The 23,947-nt window shown below is 38.7% G+C and overlaps 1 non-coding gene across 1 annotated transcript; it reads right to left on the bottom strand.

Moving 5' to 3' along the window:
• Positions 1–23,639: 23,639 nt before the first annotated feature.
• Positions 23,640–23,742, bottom strand: LOC112204838 (U6 spliceosomal RNA). The gene has a single exon (XR_002938594.1). It is a non-coding gene; the product is annotated as a U6 spliceosomal RNA (small nuclear RNA).
• Positions 23,743–23,947: the final 205 nt, after the last annotated feature.

The raw sequence follows: 23,947 nt of genomic DNA, 5'->3' as shown, positions 1-23,947 counted from the left end.
ACAGGTGCTGGAGAGGATGTGGAGAAATAGGAACACTTTTACACTGTTGGTGGGACTGTAAACTAGTTCAACCATTGTGGAAGTCAGTGTGGCCATTCCTCAGGGATCTAGAACTAGAAATACCATTTGACCCAGCCATCCCATTACTGGGTATATACCCAAAGGACTATAAATCATGCTGCTATAAAGACACATGCACACGTATGTTTGCTGTGGCACTATTCACGATAGCAAAGACTTGGAACCAACCCAAATGTCCAACAATGATAGACTGGATTAAGAAAATGTGGCACATATACACCATGGAATACTATGCAGCCATAAAAAATGATGAGTTCATGTCCTTTGTAGGGACATGGATGAAATTGGAAATCATCATTCTCAGTAAACTATCACAAGGACAAAAAACCAAACACCGCATGTTCTCACTCATAGATAGGAATTGAACAATGAGAACACATGGACACAGGAAGGGGAACATCACACTCCGGGGACTGTTGTGGAGTGGGGGGAGGGGGGAGGGATAGCAGTAGGAAATATACCTAATGCTAAATGACGAGTTAATGGTTGCAGCACACCAGCATGGCACATGTATACATATGTAACTAACTGGCACACTGTGCACATGTACCCTAAAACTTAAAGTATAATAATGATAAAATAAATAAAATTAAAGAAAAAAAGAAATACACATCCCTCCAGTGTGCACTTTAATTTTCCGACCTAATTTTACTTTTATTTTTATTCTTTATCTTCTTCATCCCTCTCCATTGCCATTACAAGTCATTCTCATCTTATATGGCATCTTAACAGATTCTTCCTTTCAGCTTTCTGCTTCTGTTTCATAAAGGTCTTGTCTTACTACATCACAGCGACCTTTTCAAGTTTTCCAAATGTTTTAGGGATTTCTGTAATAAGTCATTTACAGTGATATGCTCTTCCTCTGAGTATTTAGGTTAATTTCCTCTTTCCCTGTTTTTATAAACATGGATGGAGGGTTGCTTGTTTGTTGCTTGGTTTTTGTTGTTGCTTTTTACACAGATTTGTGTTTATCTTCGGACAAGATGCCTGAGTGGTGCTTGGCTTCATTCGTAACCAAGTGCCAGTGGAATCTACTTCTTACATTATCATCAGGACCACAGATCCAATCACAGTTCTTGTTTCTGGTCTGCTTAATTCTAGTCTTCTGCTGAACTAAGATGGGATCAAATCTGCATTCCTTCTATACCCATAACTTGGAAAATATATATATATATGTACATATTCATATATATATATACATATATATGTACATATTCATATATATATATACATATATATGTACATATTCATATATATATATACATATATATATATGTATATACACATTCAACTTGTGTTACCATGAGTGTTCTGCCAGTCCGTGCCTCCATCTGTTGTGCTTTACTGCAGGGCTAACATCCTCTCTTGGAATCACTTATTCATTCATTCAGTAAATATTTACTGGATACCTAATGTGTACACTGCTTTCAGCATCAGTCTGTTCTTATTTTCTAAGACAATGTTTTTTGAATATTGTTAGTTTAGAAAGAGTGATCAAAAAATGAGAGCAGAAGGGGACAGTCTTTGTACCATCTCAAAATAGCACCCATATAGAAGATACAGAAGAAGGGCAGAACATAGTTTTATGGTTCATAGAGACCTGGGTCTGTGATCTACAGTGAAACAGAAAATAAGGTTGGATTCCACCTCTTTCAAATCACTGGCACTGTTCTGCTTTATAAGGTGACACATAATTATGACAATTATTAATCAGTTTATCAATCTTAAAAGTAGTAAAAATTAAAAATGCTCCTATATTCTTGCCATAAGATGTCTCTAACTCTCTCAGACACTTTGTTTTTCCAGTGCCTTTTTTTAAAGGGGATAATAAAATTTTAAACTGGAAGCCATCCACGCTTTTCTTACTATTGCCACTGCAGGGAGTTTGGTATATCCTTGGGCAAAGGCAGATCCTTCAGCCGTATTCTAACCACTGGGACTAATGTGGGCACTGAAGCACCGTTGAACTCTGAAAAAGTTAAATGGACCAGCTATAAGATAGGCCTCCTCAGAGTCTAATCTGCTTTCAAACCATAAAACCCACATTCCTGTTGAGCTCCAGCACACAGCCTGCTGATGCCCATTTGGATAACAGGCACAGCATGTACTTGCAGGAACAGCTGCCTCGCTTTTCCCCCTTTGGCAGGCAGGATATTGCAGCTAAAAGGATCTGGTATTTTCCTTCTAGCTGCTGAAAAGTAGGAAGCAGTGTAAAGCATATAAAGTCTTCTCTGGCCATGTGGTATTGTCTGGCAAAGGCACACATGGAAAAGAGTGAAAGTTGTCAGTTACAGATACCACCTATGCAGAGACCCAAGCTCGGGTGTGAGTGGCTTCAATGTAAGAGAAGCAGTTAGAGGCAATCATGCTTTAGGAGTGGGGAGAGAATGAGCTTTGGAGACAGACGTGCCATTTTAGCTGTGAGGCCTTTGGCAAGCAACTCACATGAGAAGTCTCATGGCTTGTTTTCTCATGTAGAGAATTAAGATAGCAATAGTTATTTCATGGGGTATAGAGAGGACTAAATAAGATAGTGCATGTTAAATTCCTGGCATATAAAAGACACTCAATAAAGGACAGTTCTGTTCTGCTCTGGACCAGAACTAGGGTGAAGCACGGGAGGCACTCACCATGGGTACAAAATTTAAGGCCCACCAAAAACTCAGCAATCAAGATAAATAATACCTTAATATAATACTTTAAAAATTATTAAAATTAATGCAAACAGCTATATGATGGACAAAATATCAAAATTTTAAATAAAGGCAGAATCTGCCCTGTACTTTATAACCCTGGATCACTTGTCTCATCCTAATCCCGGCCCCGTTTACAGAAGAATTTTACTTACAAACACAGGAGCTAGCCACTGGGTCATAATGTGTTGACTTCATTCTTTAAAATATTGCATTAAATATTATTTATATTTATTACTTAGTTTTTTGGCACATTAAATTTTGCACCTTAAATGAATTCCTTACTCACCTCATGTGGTCCAGGTTCTGGTTCTGCTTCATTATTTCTTAGCAATGTATTACTTGCCTTTTTCAATTTCAGTGAGAAAAATCCATGTGATCTCTCTCCTCTTTTTTATTTTACTTTATTTTATTTTATTATTATTATACTTTAAGCTTTAGGGTACATGTGCACAATGTGCAGGTTAGTTACATATGTATACATGTGCCATGCTGGTGTGCTGCACCCATTAACTCATCATTTAGCATTAGGTATATCTCCTAATGCTATGCCTCCCCCCTCCCCCCACCCCACAACAGTCCCCAGAGTGTGGTGTTCCCCTTCCTGTGTCCATGTGTTCTCATTGTTCAATTCCCACCTATGAGTGAGAATATGCGGTGTTTGGTTTTTTGTCCTTGCGATAGTTTACTGAGAATGATGATTTCCAATTTCATCCATGTCCCTACAAAGGACATGAACTCATCATTTTTTATGGCTGCATAGTATTCCATGGTGTACATGTGCTACATTTTCTTAATCCAGTCTATCATTGTTGGACATTTGGGTTGGTTCCAAGTCTTTGCTATCATGAATAGTGCCGCAATAAACATACGTGTGCATGTGTCTTTATAGCAGCATGATTTATAGTCCTTTGGGTATATACCCAGTAATGGGATGGCTGGGTCAAATGGTATTTCTAGTTCTAGATCCCTGAGGAATGGCCACACTGACTTCCACAAGGGTTGAACTAGTTTACAGTCCCACCAACAGTGTAAAAGTGTTCTTATTTCTCCACATCCTCTCCAGCACCTGTTGTTTCCTGACTTTTTAATGATTGCCATTCTAACTGATGTGAGATGGTAATAGAATCTAATTAAACTAAAGAGCTTCTGCACAGCAAAAGAAACTATCATCAGAGTGAACAGGCAACCTACAGAATGGGAGAAAATTTTCACAACCTACTCATCTGACAAAGGACTAATATCCAGATTCTACAATGAACTCAAACAAATTTACAAGAAAAAAACAAACAACCCCATCAAAAAGTGGGCAAAGGACATGAACAGACACTTCTCAAAATAAGACATTTATGCAGCCAAAAAACACATGAAAAAATGCTCACCATTGCTGACTATCAGAGAAATGCAGATCTCTCTCCTCTTTACCCCTGTCAAACTCCTCTGCTACCTTGTTATCTACTTAGCATGAAGAATTCTTACCCCTAGCTATATAATTCATTAATTACAGACATGATGACATTTACAGGAATATCTCAAATCTTAATGGTCTTGCCCCAGTTGACTTGAGCAGTAGGAGGTCCTAGAAGTTTTCTATAAAATATTTCCACGATGTCTATGGTGCTTACAAGTGCAATCCAAGTGTCCCCTAGGTCCCTACATTTTGTAAGTGCCAAATAAGGTCACTTTTTTTCTAAAGGCCATGATGGGGTGGAGGGAGCCTTACAATAGGTTCTAGGGGAAATGCAGAGATGTGTATATTACAGTTACATTCAGGGAACTTAGTGACATAAGTGGCGAAAAAGAGAAATGGGTACAAAATAATAATCTTTTATTGTGTGAGTATTATGTGTTAGAGTTTGTGTTATATGTATATTACTTAATCTTCATAAAAAGCTTCATGATGTATGTATTATCATCTTATTTTGCTGATAAGCAAACTGGGGCAAAGAAAATTGACCGGCATGATCAGCTAGTAACTGGCACTTCCAGTGTCTTTTCTGCTTTACATAATGAATTGTACATAATGCTTTACAACTTAGAAGAGAATTTTATGCATATTTTCTACTTTGATCCTTTCCCCAGCCATACGAAGTAAGAAAATAATATTCCCATTTGCTGTGAAAACAGATTGCAGTCCGTAGCCACCGAATGACCAAAAAAAAATTTCTTTCTCTAGTGCTCTATCCTTAACAACTTGTTGTCTCTCATCTAGGAATTATTCATCAAAACTCCATAGTATTGTCTATTAATATAAGCTTATTAAACTCTATTTCTTGCCTGGACTCACTGGGCAACACTATATTCAGTCCTTCAGGTCAAGCCTAAATGTTATCTTTTGTGCTGAACTAGACATCCTCCATTTCCCCTCTAAGTCACTCTCCAGCCTTCTCCACCCTGAAGGCCAACGTGTAGGGATTACATCAAGAAGTCCCTCTGGCTTCCTGTTGGATTTAGCTAAGTGGGGAGCCCCAATAGGGAAGCAGAGGGAGAAGAGGGAGAAGAAAGAGTGAGGCAGGGCACCTGGCTCCCTTGCTGTAAGGTCACCTCAGGCCAGTTATTCCCACCAACAAAGATCAGGATTCCCCTCAAGGCGAGCATCTCTGCTAGACTCTCCACCACCCTTCAGAGCTGAGAGAGGAAACAGCTCTGCTGCTGCTTGCTGCTTCACTGCACTGTCCCTTGTGTTTTCCTACATTCTCCCACATCTTTGTAAATAGTCCCTATTTAAACCCGATTTAAATGTGTTCCTCTCCTGTTTGGACCCTGGATTATAGAGCCCTGCCTGTGAATTTGAACAAGACTGTTAGAGTAGATTTGATAGACCTGATGTTCAAATCCTAAGGCCATCCCAAGAGGGGTTATCAGAACCTCACCTCTGAAACATCACTAGAAGAGCTCACCAGGAGTTATTTGTTCCTCATTATGCATTCATGGCATAATTGTTAAGCCTCCACTTTGTGCAGAAAAAAAAAAGTCTAACATGCCTCACATCATGTAAAAAATAGAGATAAGGGTCTAGGGACTTGGCAACATTTGGGCCAGAATAAGGATGATGAGCACTTAGAGAAAGAATTCAAGAAGTGGTCACTGCTCTCTGAATCTAAAAGTTGAAATCATTTTTTAATAATATATATATGTATATATATAAATTCTTATACTTAAAGTCTGAAAATGAAAAGAAGACAAACTGGTGACAAATGATCTGAGACCTGAGGGCTGAAAAGGGTGTCTCAAAGACCTCTCAAACTCAAGAGGCTCGAATCTCCAAACTTGGTCTTCCAAGAGTTCCTCCTTGGGCAGAACTGAAACCTAGGAGTCATCCTTAGGCTCTCTCCCACCCTTATTCCCCATACAAAATCAATCACACATTTTCCTTGTATGGTATCCTTAAAATCTGTCCAGTTCTTTCAGTCTTACCCATGATCTAGTACAAATTACTACCATCGCTCACTTGAATTACAATGTCTCTCTACACATTCACTTGCTCACCACCTGGCACAGACTATGAGCTCAAAAAATATGTGTTAAATACAGAAATAAAATGTCAGGAAGAAAAAATGACAGTGGGAGGAGCCAAGATGGCCGAATAGGAACAGCTCCGGTCTACAGCTCCCAGCATGAGGCTCCGGTCTACAGCTCCCAGCATGAGCGACACAGAAGACGGGCAATTTCTGCATTTCCATCTGAGGTACCGGGTTCATCTCACTAGGGAGTGCCAGACAGTGGGCGCAGGTCAGTGGGTGCAGCACACAGTGCACGAGCTGAAGCAGGGCAAGACATTGCCTCACTTGGGAAGCTCAAGGGACCAGGGAGTTCCCTTTCCTAGTCAAAGAAAGGGGTGACGGACAGCACCTGGAAAATTGGGTCACTCCCACCCGAATACTGCGCTTTTCCAACGGCCTTAAAAAACGGTGCACCACGAGACTATATCCCGCACCTGGCTCGGAGGGTCCTACGCCCATGGAGTCTCGCTGCTTGCTAGCACAGCAGTCTGAGATCAAACTGCAAGGCGGCAGCGAGGCTGGGGGAGGGGCGCCCACAACTGCCCAGGCTTGATTAAGTAAACAAAGCAGCAGGGAAGCTCGAACTGAGTGGAGCCCACCACAGCTCAAGGAGGCCTGCCTGCCTCTGTAGGCTCCACCTCTGGGGGCAGGGCACAGACAAACAAAAAGACAGCAGTAACCTCTGCAGACTTAAATTTCCCTGTCTGACAGCTTTGAAGAGAGCAGTGGTTCTCCCAGCACGCAGCTGGAGATGTGAGAACCGGCAGACTGCCTCCTCAAGTGGGTCCCTGACCCCTGACCCCCGAGCAGCCTAACTGGGAGGCACCCCCCAGCAGGGGCACACTGACACCTGACACGGCAGGGTATTCCAACAGACCTGCAGCTGAGGGTCCTGTCTGTTAGAAGGAAAACTAACAAACAGAAAGGACATCCACACCAAAAACCCATCTGTACATCACCATCATCAAAGACCAAAAGTGGAAAAAAACCACAAAGATGGGGAAAAAACAGAACAGAAAAACTGGAAACTCTAAAAAGCAGAGCGCCTCTCCTCCTCCAAAGGAACACAGTTCCTCACCAGCAACGGAACAAAGCTGGATGGAGAATGACTTTGACGAGCTGAGAGAAGAAGGCTTCAGATGATCAAATTACTCTGAGCTACGGGAGGACATTCAAACCAAAGGTAAAGAAGTTGAAAACTTTGAAAAAAATTTAGAGAATGTATAACTAGAATAACCAATACACAGAAGTGCTTAAAGGAGCTGACGGAGCTGAAAATCAAGGCTCGAGAACTACGTGAAGAATGCAGAAGCCTCAGGAGCCGATGCGATCAACTGGAAGAAAGGGTATCAGCAATGGAAGATGAAATGAATGAAATGAAGCAAGAAGGGAAGTTTAGAGAAAAAAGAATAAAAAGAAATGAGCAAAGCCTCCAAGAAATATGGGACTATGTGAAAAGACCAAATCTACATCTGATTGGTATACCTGAAAGTGATGGGGAGAATGGAACCAAGTTGGAAAACACACTGCAGGATATTATCCAGGAGAACTTCCCCAATCTAGCTAGGCAGGCCAATGTTCAGATTCAGGAAATACAGAGAACGCCACAAAGATACTCCTCGAGAAGAGCAACTCCAAGACACGTAATTGTCAGATTCACCAAAGTTGAAATGAAGGAAAAAATGTTAAGGGCAGCCAGAGAGAAAGGTCGGGTTACCCACAAAGGGAAGCCCATCAGACTAATAGCAGATCTCTTGGCAGAAACCCTACAAGCCAGAAGAGAGTGGGGGCCAATATTCAACATTCTTAAAGAAAAGAATTTTCAACCCAGAATTTCATATCCAGCCAAACTAAGCTTCATAAGTGAAGGAGAAATAAAATACTTTACAGACAAGCAAATGCCGAGAGATTTTGTCACCACCAGGCCTGCCCTAAAAGAGCTCCTGAAGGAAGCACTAAATAGGGAAAGGAACAACCGGTACCAGCCACTGCAAAATCATGCCAAAATGTAAAGACCATCGAGACTAGGAAGAAACTGCATCAACTAACGAGCAAAATAACCAGCTAACATCATAATGACAGGATCAAATTCACACATAACAATATTAACTTTAAATGTAAATGGACTAAATGCTCCAATTAAAAGACACAGACTGGCAAATTGGATAAAGAGTCAAGACCCATCAGTGTGCTGTATTCAGGAAACCCATCTCACCTGCAGAGACACACACAGGCTCAAAATAAAAGGATGGAGGAAGATCTACCAAGCAAATGTTAAACAAAAAAAGGCAGGGGTTGCAATCCTAGTCTCTGATAAAACAGACTTTAAACCAACAAAGATCAAAAGAGACAAAAAAGGCCATTACATAATGGTAAAGGGATCAATTGAACAAGAAGAGCTAACTATCCTAAATATATATGCACCCAATACAGGAGCACCCAGATTCATAAAGCAAGTCCTGAGTGACCTACAAAGAGACTTAGACTCCCACACATTAATAATGGAAGACTTTAACACTCCACTGTCAATATTAGACAGATCAATGAGACAGAAAGTCAACAAGGATACCCAGGAATTGAACTCAGCTCTGCACCAAGCAGACCTAATAGACATCTACAGAAGTCTCCACCCCACATCAACAGAATATACATTTTTTTCAGCACCACACCACACCTATTCCAAAATTGACCACATAGTGGGAAGTAAAGCTCTCCTCAGCAAATGGAAATGAACAGAAATTATAACAAACTATCTCTCAGACCACAGTGCAATCAAACTAGAACTCAGGATTAAGAATCTCACTCAAAACCACTCAACTACATGGAAACTGAGCAACCTGCTCCTGAACGACTACTGGGTACATAACGAAATGAAGGCAGAAATAAAGATGTTCTTTGAAACCAACGAGAACAAAGACACAACATACCAGAACTTCTGGGACGCATTCAAAGCAGTGTGTAGAGGGAAATTCATAGCACTAAATGCCCACAAGAGAAAGCAGGAAAGATCCAAAATTGACACCCTAACATCACAATTAAAAGAACTAGAAAAGCAAGAGCAAACACATTCAAAAGCTAGCAGAAAAGCAAGAAATAACTAAAATCAGAGCAGAACTGAAGGAAATAGAGACACAAAAACCCTTCAAAAAATTAATGAATCAAGGAGCTGGTTTTTTGAAAGGATCAACAAAATTGATAGACCACTAGCAAGACTAATAAAGAAAAAAAGAGAGAAGAATCAAATAGATGCAATAAAAAATGATAAAGGGGATATCAACACCAATCCCACAGAAATACAAACTACCATCAGAGAATACTACGAACACTTCTACGCAAATAAACTAGAAAATCTAGAAGAAATGGATAAATTCCTCGACACATACACCCTCCCAAGACTAAACCAGGAAGAAGTTGAATCTCTGAATAGACCAATAACAGGAGCTGAAATTGTGGCAATAATCAATAGCTTACCAACCAAAAAGAGTCCAGGACCAGATGGATTCACAGCCGAATTCTACCAGAGGTACAAGGAGGAACTGGTACCATTCCTTCTGAAACTATTCCAATCAATAGAAAAAGAGAGAATCCTCCCTAACTCATTTTATGAGGCCAGCATCATTCTGATACCAAAGCCAGGCAGAGACACAACAAAAAAAGAGAATTTTAGACCAATATCCTTGATGAACATTGATGCAAAAATCCTCAATAAAATACTGGCAAAACAAATCCAGCAGCACATCAAAAAGCTTATCCACCATGATCAAGTGGGCTTCATCCCTGGGATGCAAGGCTGGTGCAATATACGAAAATCAATAAATGTAATCCAGCATATAAACAGAGCCAAAGACAAAAACCACATGATTATCTCAATAGATGCAGAAAAAGCCTTTGACAAAATTCAACAACCCTTCATGCTATAAACTCTCAATAAATTAGGTATTGATGGGACGTATTTCAAAATAATAAGAGCTATCTATGACAAACCCACAGCCAATATCATACTGAATGGGCAAAAACTGGAAGCATTTCCTTTGAAAACTGGCACAAGACAGTGATGCCCTCTCTCACCACTCCTATTCAACATAGTGTTGGAAGTTCTGGCCAGGGCAATTAGGCAGGAGAAGGAAATAAAGGGTATTCAATTAGGAAAAGAGGAAGTCAAATTGTCCCTGTTTGCAGATAACATGATTGTATATCTAGAAAACCCCATTGTCTCAGCCCAAAATCTCCTTAAGCTGATACACAACTTCAGCAAAGTCTCAGGATACAAAATCAATGTACAAAAATCACAAGCATTCTTATACACCAATAACAGACAAACAGAGAGCCAAATCATGAGTGAACTCCCAGTCACAATTGCTTCAAAGAGAATAAAATACCTAGGAATCCAACTTACAAGGGATGTGAAGGACCTCTTCAAGGAGAACTACAAACCACTGCTCAAGGAAATAAAAGAGGATACAAACAAACGGAAGAACATTCCATGCTCATGGGTAGGAAGAATCAATACCGTGAAAATGGCCATACTGCCCAAGGTAATTTACAGATTCAATGCCATCCCCATCAAGCTACCAATGCCTTTCTTCACAGAATTGGAAAAAACTACTTTAAAGTTCATATGGAACCAAAAAAGAGCCTGCATCGCCAAGTCAATCCTAAGCCAAAAGAACAAAGCTGGAGGCACCACACTACCTGACTTCAAACTATACTACAAGGCTACAGTAACCAAAACAGCATGGTACTGGTACCAAAAGAGAGATATAGATCAATGGAACAGAAAAGAGCCCTCAGAAATAACACCACATATCTACAACTATCTGATCTTTGACAAACCTGACAAAAACAAGCAATGGGGAAAGGATTCTCTATTTAATAAATGGTGCTGGGAAAACTGGCTAGCCATATGTAGAAAGCTGAAACTGGATCTCTTCCTTACACCTTATACAAAAATCAATTCAAGATGGATTAAAGACTTAAACGTTAGACCTAAAACCATAACAACCCTAGAAGAAAACCTAGGCATTACCATTCAGGACATAGGCATGGGCAAGGACTTCATGTCTAAAACACCAAAAGCAATGGCAACAAAAGCCAAAATTGACAAATGGGATCTAGTTAAACTAAAGAGCTTCTGCACAGCAAAAGAAACTACCATCAGAGTGAACACGCAACCTACAAAATGGGAGAAAGTTTTCGCAATCTACTCATCTGACAAAGGGCTAATATCCAGAATCTACAATGAACTCAAACAAATTTACAAGAAAAAAACAAACAACCCCATCAAAAAGTGGGCAAACGACATGAACAGACACTTCTCAAAAGAAGACATTTATGCAGCCAAAAAACACATGAAAAAATGCTCATCATCACTGGCCATCAGAGAAATGCAAATCAAAACCACAATGAGATACCATCTCACACCAGTTAGAATGGCGATCATTCAAAAGTCAGGAAACAACAGGTGCTGGAGAGGATGTGGAGAAATAGGAACACTTTTACACTGTTGGTGGGACTGTAAACTAGTTCAACCATTGTGGAAGTCAGTGTGGCCATTCCTCAGGGATCTAGAACTGGAGATACCATTTGACCCAGCCATCCCATTACTGGGTATATACCCAAAGGACTATAAATCATGCTGCTATAAAGACACATGCACATGTATGTTTATTGCGGCACTATTCACGATAGCAAAGACTTGGAACCAACCCAAATGTCCAACAATGATAGACTGGATTAAGAAAATGTGCCACATATACACCATGGAATACTATGCAGCCATAAAAAACGATGAGTTCATGTCCTTTGTAGGGACATGGATGAAATTGGAAATCATCATTCTCAGCAAACTATCGCAAGAACAAAAAACCAAACACCGCATATTCTCACTCATAGGTGGGAATTGAACAATGAGTTCACATGGACACACGAAGGGGAATATCACACTCTGGGGACTGTTGTGGGGTGGGGGGAGTGGGGAGGGATAGCATTGGGAGATATACCTAATGCTAGATGACGAGTTAGTGGGTGCAGCGCACCAGCATGGCACATGTATACATATGTAACTAACCTGCACATTGTGCACATGTACCCTAAAACTTAAAGCATAATAATAAAAAAAAATGACAGTGACTTCTCCAAATCAATAAAGAAGCTTTCATTATGCCTCAAAATACTTCATTTTTAAACATTTCTTAAGATATTACATTTTCTCTGTCTTAAAGTGTACTAGAAATTATTCAATATTTATAGAAGACTGTGGGTCATTATTGGGAACCTTAGTTATTGTACTTTCTTCTAATGCTGGCTGAGTTTCAACTTCTGTGCTTTTTAAATTCCTCAGCCTGCATGTCACAGATTTCCACTTTCTGCCTTTAGAGTTGGCAGTGTCCTTTCTGGCTACTGTCAGTGTTCCTGCCTCTAACAGCCTCTTTCATGCTCTCCCATTTGTTGCTTTAAATCTCCTGAAGACTGGGAAACTAGATAAGCAAGCTATTTGGATTGAGTGTCCAGTCAGACTGACATGTGCCAAGTGAGCCTCAGAGGATTCTTCTAAGTTAGAATAAATGACCTCTAGTACCCTGAGACTAGCCACCGTCGTCCCACTTCTGCCCACTGCTTTGCTTCTTTATTTTTTTTCCTTTTCTTTCTCCTTTTTCTCCTTCTCCATCTTTTTTATTTGTGAAGACTGGTATTCTATGGACTTGCCAGCTAAGAGGAATTTTCCTTCCTCCCCTTGAGCAGCAAACCCACCAAAATGGTGGACCTAATCCTTAGGGTTTCAACATCCTTTTTAATTTTCACTATTTTTAGGTATTCAGTAATATATGCAAGAATCTACTTCTCTCCGTGTTCTATACAGAAGAATAGGAGAACTAGAGGAGACTTCCTTGGATAAATGGAGTTTTATTCTAAAAAGACTGATACCAAAGGCATCAAGCAGTTGAATGGCACTGCTAGCAGATCAATCAATCCTGGGTACTGACTTGATTGTGGTAATGACCTTCTTCCTTGTTTACTCACAAAGATATTCTCCCCCTTTTAAAAATTTTATCCAATTAGAATAATATTAATTGTTTCCACTTTTGGTTAAAGGGAAGCAGTGGGGAGTCAAACTACTCATTGTAAACCTAGAAAGAGTTTTGCTGGCTGTTGAGGAACACCAAAGCAAATAAGAGACTTGTATAGGAAATTTCACAAGTACAAAGCAAATGAGAGAGCAACAGCTCTCATTTCTGTCTTGAATTTGAGCACTTTGACCTTTCAAGTTGATCGCGTGCTTTCAAAATGCATTAAGGAAAAGCAAGGAAGATGGAGAAACAAATTTGGAATGAAAGAGTTCTTACAGGCTGAGAATCAGGCTCTGATTTGAAGGACAATTCCTTTAACATTTTTGAAGACTGGGTCTGACACTTGGTTTTGTAGAGCCAGCTGGAGCAGCCTTTGTTATAACAGGCAATTTACCCTCTTTGATGCACATGTGATGCTGACAGGTCAGATTCAAAGGTGAGCACAAATGAGAGCACTGTCTGTTCTCCAAAAAAATAGTCGTTACCACAATTTTCTACATGCTAGCAAGAGGCCAAAGACTCACCACATGTTTAAGGCTGGAAGACATTCTGATGAAAAGTGAAAAGGCCAGAAAGAATCCAGGTGGCTGAGCTCATCAAACAGATGGGCTAACAAGGAAGCTCAGAATAGGACATACTTATATAAGGGAGGCCCCTCTCTTTTTGCATTTGTGGAATAACTAGAAACCATACAGTGACTCTAAGTACAGTTCATTGAAGGTAATTTTCCACCCAGGTATATTTTAAAACTGTTTTCCACCCAACGTGCTTATTTCACTCTGTGTCAGAATGGGTTTGAAAAACAGGCTATTCTAAAAAACTACCTTTTTAACGGGAAATACGAAGCATCAGCAGGAGTAAAAATGAGATGGTAGGCACCAAGGTGCAGAGTCAGAGATATGAACACTAGTTTCATTGTATCATTCACAAACTAGCTCTGTGAGCTCAAGCAGGGTCCTTAAACTTCTAGTCCATAATGTCTTCAATTTTAAGTGACAAGGTATGGCAATATTACTTCTAAGGTTACTTCCAACTTATTTCAAGAATCTATGATTTTCAGGAATTTTCTGAACCTGAAATCTTATGTTTATCATAATGGTGGATGTTAGGGAGAATAGCGAAGAAGAAGAAAAATCCATAGGTTATAGTAGAAAGAGCACCAGGAAGCAACAAGTATCATTTGACTTCTGTAAGCCTCAGTTTCCATTCCTTAAAAATGGATATAATAATAATGTACTTCACAGGATACTATTTCTATAAATCTTCTAATAAGTCATGCTCCAGCCCTCAAGGACCATACAGCTTATTGTTTGAGTGGGAAAGACCAACGCTGACATAGAGAACTGTGATTCTCAAATTTTAATATACATACAAATCACCTGGGTATCTTGTTAAAAATGCAGTTTCTGGGGTAGAATTCAAAGCAGATGCTACTGGTCCTCAGATAATACTTTGAGTAGAAAGGCTATAAAATAAACGTTTAAAATAAAACACCATATGATAGTTCTATGTGTGATATTTACCGCGAGTGAAAGCTTCTATTTCTTTCCACATACCTAAATCCTACCTTCCCTTCAAGACATGTTCAAGTGATATGGTTTATAAATACAGCCCTGACCACCATAGCCCTTTGTAAGCTCTTTCTTCTAAAAACCTTTGTTTTATATGTTGGCAACTGTTCTAATATTCCTGAAATGTGGGTCTGCTGGCCAGCTGCACCAGAATCACAAAGGGAGCTTTTAAAAATACAGATTCCTGGGTCCTAATCTCAGTGGCTATGGGGTCATTTGGTCAGGAAAGTAGGAGGAGGTAGGGGCAGGACAGGATTCTGGATTTTAAAAACTTTCCCGGATGATTATGATATTGGTTTTGTTTGGCACAAAGTACTAAAGAGGTGGTTCTCAGCACAGGCTGCATATTAGAATCCATCACAAAGTTTATAAAACATAGGGACTTAGGCTCCAGGCCAGCTAATTAAATAAAGTCAATTAGAGCTCCCCAGGTGGTTCTAATGTGAGCCAATGAGAACCACAGCAAGTGGTAATGAAGTATACTGGTGTGGGTAGGGACCATATCAGATTGTTTTACCGCTGTATCTCTGGTGCTTAACACAAAACTTGGCATTTAACAAATATTTGTTGAGCGAATATATGAACTAAGATAATGAGTCTTCAGACTGTAAATTATCTCCTTAATCTCTTGCCTGCCTCCCAGCAAGATTGTAAGCACTAGTGCATGGGGTTACAGTTAAGGTCTGGAGCGGATGCCTATGCTGGAATCCTGTCTCTGCCATTCACCATCTATACAACGTAAGCTCCACAACTTCTTGTCCCTCAGTTTCCCCCTTTGTGAGATAAGGATGACAACAATATTTGTGATAATAAAATAAATTGGGACACAAAAACATGTAGAAAGTGCCTGGTACAGGGAAACCGCTTAATAATTGATAGCTATTTTTACTTTGAATCACCATGCACATAGCAGTTCTTAGAGTTCTGTAATGGTCACATCAATGAACATTTTCCAGTTATTCAACCAATAGATATTTCTTTAAGTCATCTTTGTTTCAAGCACTGAGAATTGTTACTGTAGATATAGCAGCAAAAGAAAAGAAACTGAACTACTTTATAGAATTTAAAATATAGTGGGTGAGGTGTACAATGAACAAGTTATTTCAAAGTGATGAGTAATAGAAAGTTATTTTAAGTGTATCAGCTATTGTGAAGAAGAAAGGATCAGGGAGACATAGAAAGGGATGGGAAGCTATCTACTACAGTGTGTAACCGGGGCCATTAACTTAATATTAAAAGTCAGGAAAAGGTTCCTGGAAAAGAAGGGATGTTCAAGTTGATTCAGATTAACAAGGAGAGGACAGAAGCTGGAGAGCATTCTAGGTAAAGGGAAGAGTGTTAATAAAAGCTCAGAATCATGAAGAGCAATGTATGCTGCAGGCACCAAAAGAAGGCAGGTGTGGCTGGTACAGAGCATAATCAAGGAAGGCTTTCAGCGATATGGGAGCTTAGGGTGGGTTTTGAAGAATGGGTAAGATTAGGAAGGGAAGGAAAAAAACAGGGGTTGAAGATAGGAAAATAAGGATGAACATAGCATTCATTCATTCATTCAGCTTCTGCAATGTGCTAGATGCTGAAGATAAGCAGTGGGTGAAAATAGAAAAGATTCCTGCCTTCATGGAATGTACATTTTGGTGGGGAGGAAGACAATAAAACAAATAAACTAAATAATTAAGTAAGATCATAAGAAGTCATTATAAACAATATAAAGAAAATAAGCAAGGTGCTATAATGGGGAAAAACTAGAATGTGGGCTGGAAGGAGATATGTCTGATAGGATTAAAGAGGACCTATGGATTTCTATGTAGTGTGGTTCTATAGCAATGGACATGTCAAATTGCAGTTACCCTAGAAAGCCAGGCAGATGACTTTGACATCTTATGAAACTGAGGTTGCTCATTTTAAGGCTGTCTATACTCCCTATCCTTTTTCTTTTACCTCATGATTCTTTCCCCTTCTCTACTAACAATGCAAGGCAAGTTCTTGGCTTTGTTTAGGAAATAATTCAACAGTGAGCAGGTGGTGGAAGAAAGCAGCTTTATTGAAGTGGCAGTGTTACAGCTCTGTGACTGCTCCTTGCAGAGCAGGGCTAATCCATAGGCAGTGTGCTGAGAGTAGCAGCCTATGGGTGGTTGGCAGTTGTATTTAAATACACGTTTGATGACACGCAAATAAAGGGGCAGGATATTCAGAAATTGGTGGAAAATGTATGGTAACTTCTGGTTGTTACCATGGAAATGGGTAGTAATTTCTAGGCATTGCCATGACATTTGTAAACTGTCATGGTGCTTGTATTAATCCGTTTTCACGCTGCTGTAAAGAACTACCTGAGACTGGGTAATTTATGAATAAAAAAGGTTTAAATGACTCACAGTTCTGCAGGCTTAACAGAAAGCATGACTGGGAGGCTGCAGGAAACTTTCAATCACAGTAGAAGGCCAAGGTGAAGCAACCATGTCTTACCATGGTGGAGCTGGAGAGAGAGGACGAAGGAGGAAGTGCCATGCACTTTTAAACAACCAGATCTTATGAGAACTCACCCACTATCACGAGAACAGCAAGAGGGAAGTCTGCCCCCAACACGTGGGGATTACAATTTGAGATGAGATTTGGATGGGGACACATAACCAAACCATATCAGCACTGGTGGGAGCATCCCGCACAGATGAGGAGCAAGGGCAACTGGAAGCTGCCTTCAGTGCTGCTTGCCGATTTTGGTCTGTCTTCAGTCTAGTCCAGAGAATGAGTCTTGCCGGCCTCTTCCCTTCATAATGTTCCTTTATTAGCTTCACTCTTCTTTCTTTTTCTTCCAAAAATAAGTGGAGGAGGGAAGGGAGCATCATACAGAAATCAGTGATATGACCCAGATTTGAAATCAGAAAGAAATAATTTTGAGACATAAGCTCTACTCTTTATTAGGAAAGGGATCCAAAGCTTCAGTTTCCTCATCTATAAATGGGATAATAGTATCTACATTAGCCAGAGTTCTTCAGAGGAACAGAACAAGTAGGATGTACATAGGTGATGTGCATATATACAGATAGAAATATTTTAAGGAATTGGCTCATGTGATTGTATGGGCTAGCAAGTCTAAAATATGCAGGGCAGGTAGATGGGCTGGAGACCCAAAGAAGACTTGATGTTGCAGCTCAAGTCTGAAGGTGGTCTAGAGGCAGATTGTCTTCTTCCTTGAGGGACCTCAGTCTTTCTCTCTTAACACCTTCAACTAATGGGGTGAGGTCCACCCACATTATGAAGGATAATCTGCTTTATTCAATATCTACTGATTTAAATGTTAATCACATCTAAAAAATTTCTTCACAGCAACATCTAGACTTGTATTTGACAGAGTATCTGGGCATCATAGTTTAGCCAAGTTGACACATAAAATTAACAAACTAGTCTTTTTGCTTAAAATAAAGTATGATTATTTTTTTGCTGGGTAAACTAACTTCTAAACTTACATCCCTAAAATCTATTAACCAAAGCCAAAATTGATCTTTCTAAACTCTGAATCTGATTTATGGAGTCATTCCACAAATACTACTGAGCACATCCTTTGTGACAGATACTTGATAGAGGTGGGCTACTAACATGCAATGAGTCTGTACTTGCCCCAAGGAATTTAGTCAGCTAGGGAGATGAGATTGCAAACCAGAATAGCTCCTATTTACTGAAGCCCTACTAAGTGTCAAGCACTCTGCATTAATTAAGTCATTTAATCTTCACTCTGACTTTACAATGTGGCAACGAGTAAATTCTGCAGATTAAGTGGTTTGCCCAAGGAAACAAAGGCTACTAAATGCTGGAATGGGCATTTAAACCCTTGTCTGTCTGACATCAATTCCCATGTGCTCCTCTGCCTTCTGGTTACAAACAAAGACAACCCTGTAAGATAGTTGCTGTAGAAACGATTTGTAGAACATTCAGTGAGGACAGGAAAAGGCATCCCTAACTCTGCCTGGCTAAGTCAGAGATGGCTTCACAATGGTCATGATGATCTTCTGTTTGAAATCATTATGGCCTTCAAAGAGGAAAAAGCATCCAGAATATTAATTAGCAAAACACCTCACATACTGCCTGATAGTCCTGTTCACTCTATGCTTTGTGTTGAACATTCTACACTTCCTTTCCTGGTATCCTTTGCACATCTTTCTCCACACACCACTTTTCTCTTTGGCAAAATTCTATTTTTTTCTACAGCGTTATTGTGTTCTGGCTTTGGTGAGGTATAACTGATAAAATTTGCATATATTCAAGATATACACTTGATATATGTATACACTATGCAATGATTACCACAATCAAATTAAATAATACATCTTTCAACACACATAGTTGCCACTTGTGGATGAAGGGTGAAAAAGACACTTAAGATCTGCTCTATTAGCAAATGTCAAGTAAATAATACAGTCCCCATGCTATACATTAGGTCCCCAAAGTTTATACATCTTATAACTGAAAGTTTGGATTCTATAAACATCTCCCCATTTTCCTCACCCTGCATCTTCTGGTAACCACCATTCTACTTTCTGCTTCTGTTAGTTCAAATGTTTTAGATTCTACATTTAAGTAAGATCATGTAGTCTTTCTGTATCTGGCTTATTTCACTTAGTATAATGTCCTTGAAATTGATTCATATTGTCAAAATGGCAGGACTTCTTTTTAAGGCTGAATAGTGTTCCACTGTATATACAACATTTTCCTTATCCATTCATTCATTCATGAACACTTAAATTGTTTCCATTACTCAGCTATTATGAATAATGCTGCAATAAACATGGAGGGTATGTATCTCTTTCAGATACTGATTTTATTTTCTTTGGATGTATACTTAAAAGAAGGATTCTTGGATCCTGTGATTAGTTCTCATTTTAATTTTTTGAAGAATACTGTTTTCCATAATGGCTGTACTAATTTACATTCCCACCAACAGTGTACAAGGGCTCCTTTTCTCCACACCCTCACCAGCACTCCTTGCTTTTTTTTTTTTTTTTTTTTTGATAGTAGACATCCTAACAAATGTAAGGTGAAATCTCGCTGTGGTTGAGATATGCATTTCCCTGAAGATTAGTGACATTGAGTCACTTTTCACATACTTCTTGGTCATTTGTATGTCTTCCTTGTAAAAACACCTATTCTGGTCCTTTGGCGATTTTTTATCATATTATTATTATTATTATTATTATTATTATTGAGACATTTCACTCTTGTTGCCCAGGCTGGAGTGCAGTGGCACGATCTTGGCTCACTGCAACCTCTGCCTCCTGAGCTCAAGCAATTCTCCTGCCTCAGCCTCTCCAGTAGCTGGGATTACAGGCACCTGCCAACACACCCAGCTAATTTTGGATTTGTAGTAGAGACAGGGTTTTGCCATGTAGGTCAGGCTGGTCTCCAACTCCAGACCTCAGGTTATCCACCCACCTCCCAGAGTGCTGGGATTACAGGAGTGAGCCATCGTGCCTGGCCAGCAATTTAATTAGGTCACCTTTTTTGTTATTCATTTGTATGAGTTCTTTATACATTTTGGATGTTAATCTCTTAACAGATAAGAGGTTAATAGGTCAGATAGTGTGCAAATATTTTCTCCCAATCTGTAGATTGCCTTTTCATTTTATTATTTCATTTGCTATGTAGAAGCTTTTTAGTTTGATGTGTTCCCATTTATGTATCCGTGTGTTTGTTGCCTGTGCTTTTGGTGTTATATTCAAAAAAAAAATCATTGCCAAGATCAATGTCATACAGATTTTCCCATGTTTTCTTCTAGAAGTTTTACAGTTTCAGGTCTTATGTTTAAGTCTTTAATCCATTTCTAGTAAATTTTTGTATATGGTGTAAGATAAGGATCCAATTTCACTCTTTTACATGTCGATATCCAGTTTTCACAATGCAACTTATTGAAGAAACTATCCTTTCCCCATTGTGCATTCTTGTCACCCTTGTCAAAAATTATATTACATATATTATAACTCACATATATGTTGTATATGTGTGAGTTAATTTCTGGGCTTATTCGTTATTCTGTGTATCTATTTTCATGCCAGTGCCATACTGTTTTATTACTATGCCTTTGTAGTAGATTTTGAAATCAAGTAGTGTGATGCCTTCCAGCTTTGCTCTTCTTTCTCAAGACTACTTTGGATATTCATGGCCTTTTGTGATTCCATATGAATTTCAGAATTGTTTTTTTCAATTTCTGTGAAAAACTTCACCAGAATTTTTATAGGTATTGTATTGAATTGAATTTGTGGGTTGCTTTGAGTAGTATGCACATTTTAACAACATTACTTATCCCACTCCATGAATGCAGGATATCTTTTCATTTATTTGTGACTTCAATTTCTTTCATCAATGTCATAGTTTTCAGTGTATATATTTTCAGTATATATATTATATATATTTCACTTCTTTGGTTAAACTTATTCCTAAGTATCTTATTGTTTTTAATTCTACTGAAAATTGAATTATGTTCTTAATTTCTTTTTTTGGATAGTGTGTTGTTAGTGTATAGAAATGCAACTGATATTTGTATGTTGATTTTGTATTCTGCTACTTTACTAAATTTGTTTATCAATTCTAACAGGCTTTGGTAGAGTTTTTAGGGTTTTCTGTATATACAATTATGTTATCTTAAACAGAGATAATTTAGCTTCTTTCTGATTTGGATGACTTTTATTACTTTTTTCTTTTATAAGCTAGCTCTGGCTAAGACTTCCAATACTATGTTGAAGAGAAGTTCTGAGACTGGGCATCCTTATCTTGTTCCTGATCTTAGAGGAAAAGCTTTGCAGTTTTCACCATTGACCATGATGTTAGCTAAGGGCTTGTCATATATGACCTTTCTTATGTGAAGTACAGTCTTTCTATACCTAATTTTTTTATCATAAAAAAAGATGTTGAATTTTGTCAAATACTTATTCTGCATCTATTGAGATAATTATATGATTTTTATAATTTGTTCTGTTTATGTGCTGTCACATTGATCAATTTGCATATATTGAAACATCCTTACACCCTAGCAATGAATGCCATTTGATTGTGGCATTTGATCTTTTTAATGTGCTGTTGAAGACAGCTTGCTAGTATTTTATTTTTGCACATTTCTCGTGAGTTTTGATATGTTGTGGTTCCCTCTTAATTTGTCTCAAGATAATTTTTGTTTCCCTTTTGATTTCTTCTTTGACCCATTGGTTGTTCAAGAGTGTATTATTTAATTTCCAGATATTGGTAAATGTTCTAAGATTCTTTGGTATTTATTTCTAGTTTCATACCATTGTGGATAGAAAAAAATACTTGATATGATTTTAATCTTCTTATCTTTTTTAAGACTTGTTTTGTGTCCCAACAGATGATCTCTATCCTGGATAATTTTTTCATGTGTGCTTGAAAAAAATGTGTACTCTGCTGCTGTTAGATGGAATGTTCTGTGTATGTCTGTTAGGCCCATTTAGCCTGTATTGTTATTCAAGTCTGCTGTTTCCTTATATTTTATTTTCATCATAATTTGGATTTTTTAACTTTTATGAGTACATAGTAGGTGTATATATTTATGGGGTAAATGAAATGTTTTTATATACACACTTAATGCATTGCATAATACTAACACCATGGAAGATGGGGTATCCATCCCCTCAAGCATTCTTTGTGTTACAAACAATCCAATTATACTCTTTGAGTTATTTAATTAATTAATTTTTTGAGACAGTCTCACTCTGTTGCCTAAGCTGGAGTGCAGTGGTGTGATCTCAGCTCACTGCAACCTCCACCTCCCGGGTTCAAGTGATCCGCCTGCTTCAGCCTCCCGAGCAGCTGGGACTACAGGCATGTGCCACCAACCCCAGCTAATTTTTGTACTTTTAGTAGAGACGGGATTTTGCCATGTTGGCCAGGCTGGTCTCAAACTCCTGACCTCAAGTGATCTGCCAGCCTCAGCCTCCCAAAGTGCTGAGAATACAGGTGTGAGCCACTGCACCTGGCATATTTTAGTTATCTGAAAATATACAATTAAATTATTATTAACTATAGTCACCCTATTGTGCTATATGATACTAGGCCTTATTCACTAATTTTAACTTTCATACCCATTAACCATCCCCTCCTCCCACATATACACCATCCTGCAACTACCCTTCTCAGCCTCTGGTAATCAACCTTCTATTATCTATCTTCATGGATTCAATTGTTTTGATTTTTAGATCTCATAAACAAGTGAGAACATGCAGAATATGTTTTTCTGTCCTTGGCTTGTTTCATTTAACATAATATCCTCTAGTTCTATCTGTGTTGTTGCAAATGAGTGAATATCATTCTTTTTATGGCTGAATAGTACTCCATTGTATATAAGTACCACATTTTCCTTATCCACCCATCTGTTGATGGACACTTAGGTTGCTTCCAATTCTTGGCTATTGTGAACAGAGCTACAACAAATTTGGGAGTGCAGATATCTCTTTGATATCTTGATTTCCTTTCTTGGAGTATATACCCAGCAGTGGGATGACTGGATAGTATGATATCTCTATTTTTAGTTTTTTAAGGAACCTCTGAAATATTCTTCATAGTGGTTGTGGTAATTTACTTTCCCACAAACAATGTACAGCGGTTCCCTTTTCTCCACATTCTTGACAGCATTTGTTATTGCCTATCTTTTGGATATAAGCCATTTTAACTGGGGTGAGATAATATCTCACTGTAGTTTTGATTTGCATTCCTCTGATGGTCAAAAAAAATGTGGAATGCTTCATGAGTTTGCATGTCATCTTTGTGCAGGGTCCATGCTAGTCTCTGTATCATTCAATTTTAATATATGTGATGCCAAAGTGAGCACTGCCGTTTCCTTATGGATTTTCTGTCTGTATGATCCATTCATTGTTGAAAGTGGGATGTTGACATCTGCTACTATTATTGTATTCTTACTATTGTCTATTTCTTCCTTTAGTTATGTTAATATTTTCCTGATATATTTAAGTGTTTTCATGTTGGGTGTATATGTAGTTACAATTGTATCCTTTTAGTAAATTGATGCCTTCATC

The sequence above is a fragment of the Pan troglodytes genome, chromosome 9 (assembly GCF_028858775.2).
Source record: "Pan troglodytes isolate AG18354 chromosome 9, NHGRI_mPanTro3-v2.0_pri, whole genome shotgun sequence".
Lineage (NCBI taxonomy): Eukaryota > Metazoa > Chordata > Mammalia > Primates > Hominidae > Pan > Pan troglodytes.
This window is presented reverse-complemented; position numbering and strand designations above follow the sequence as displayed.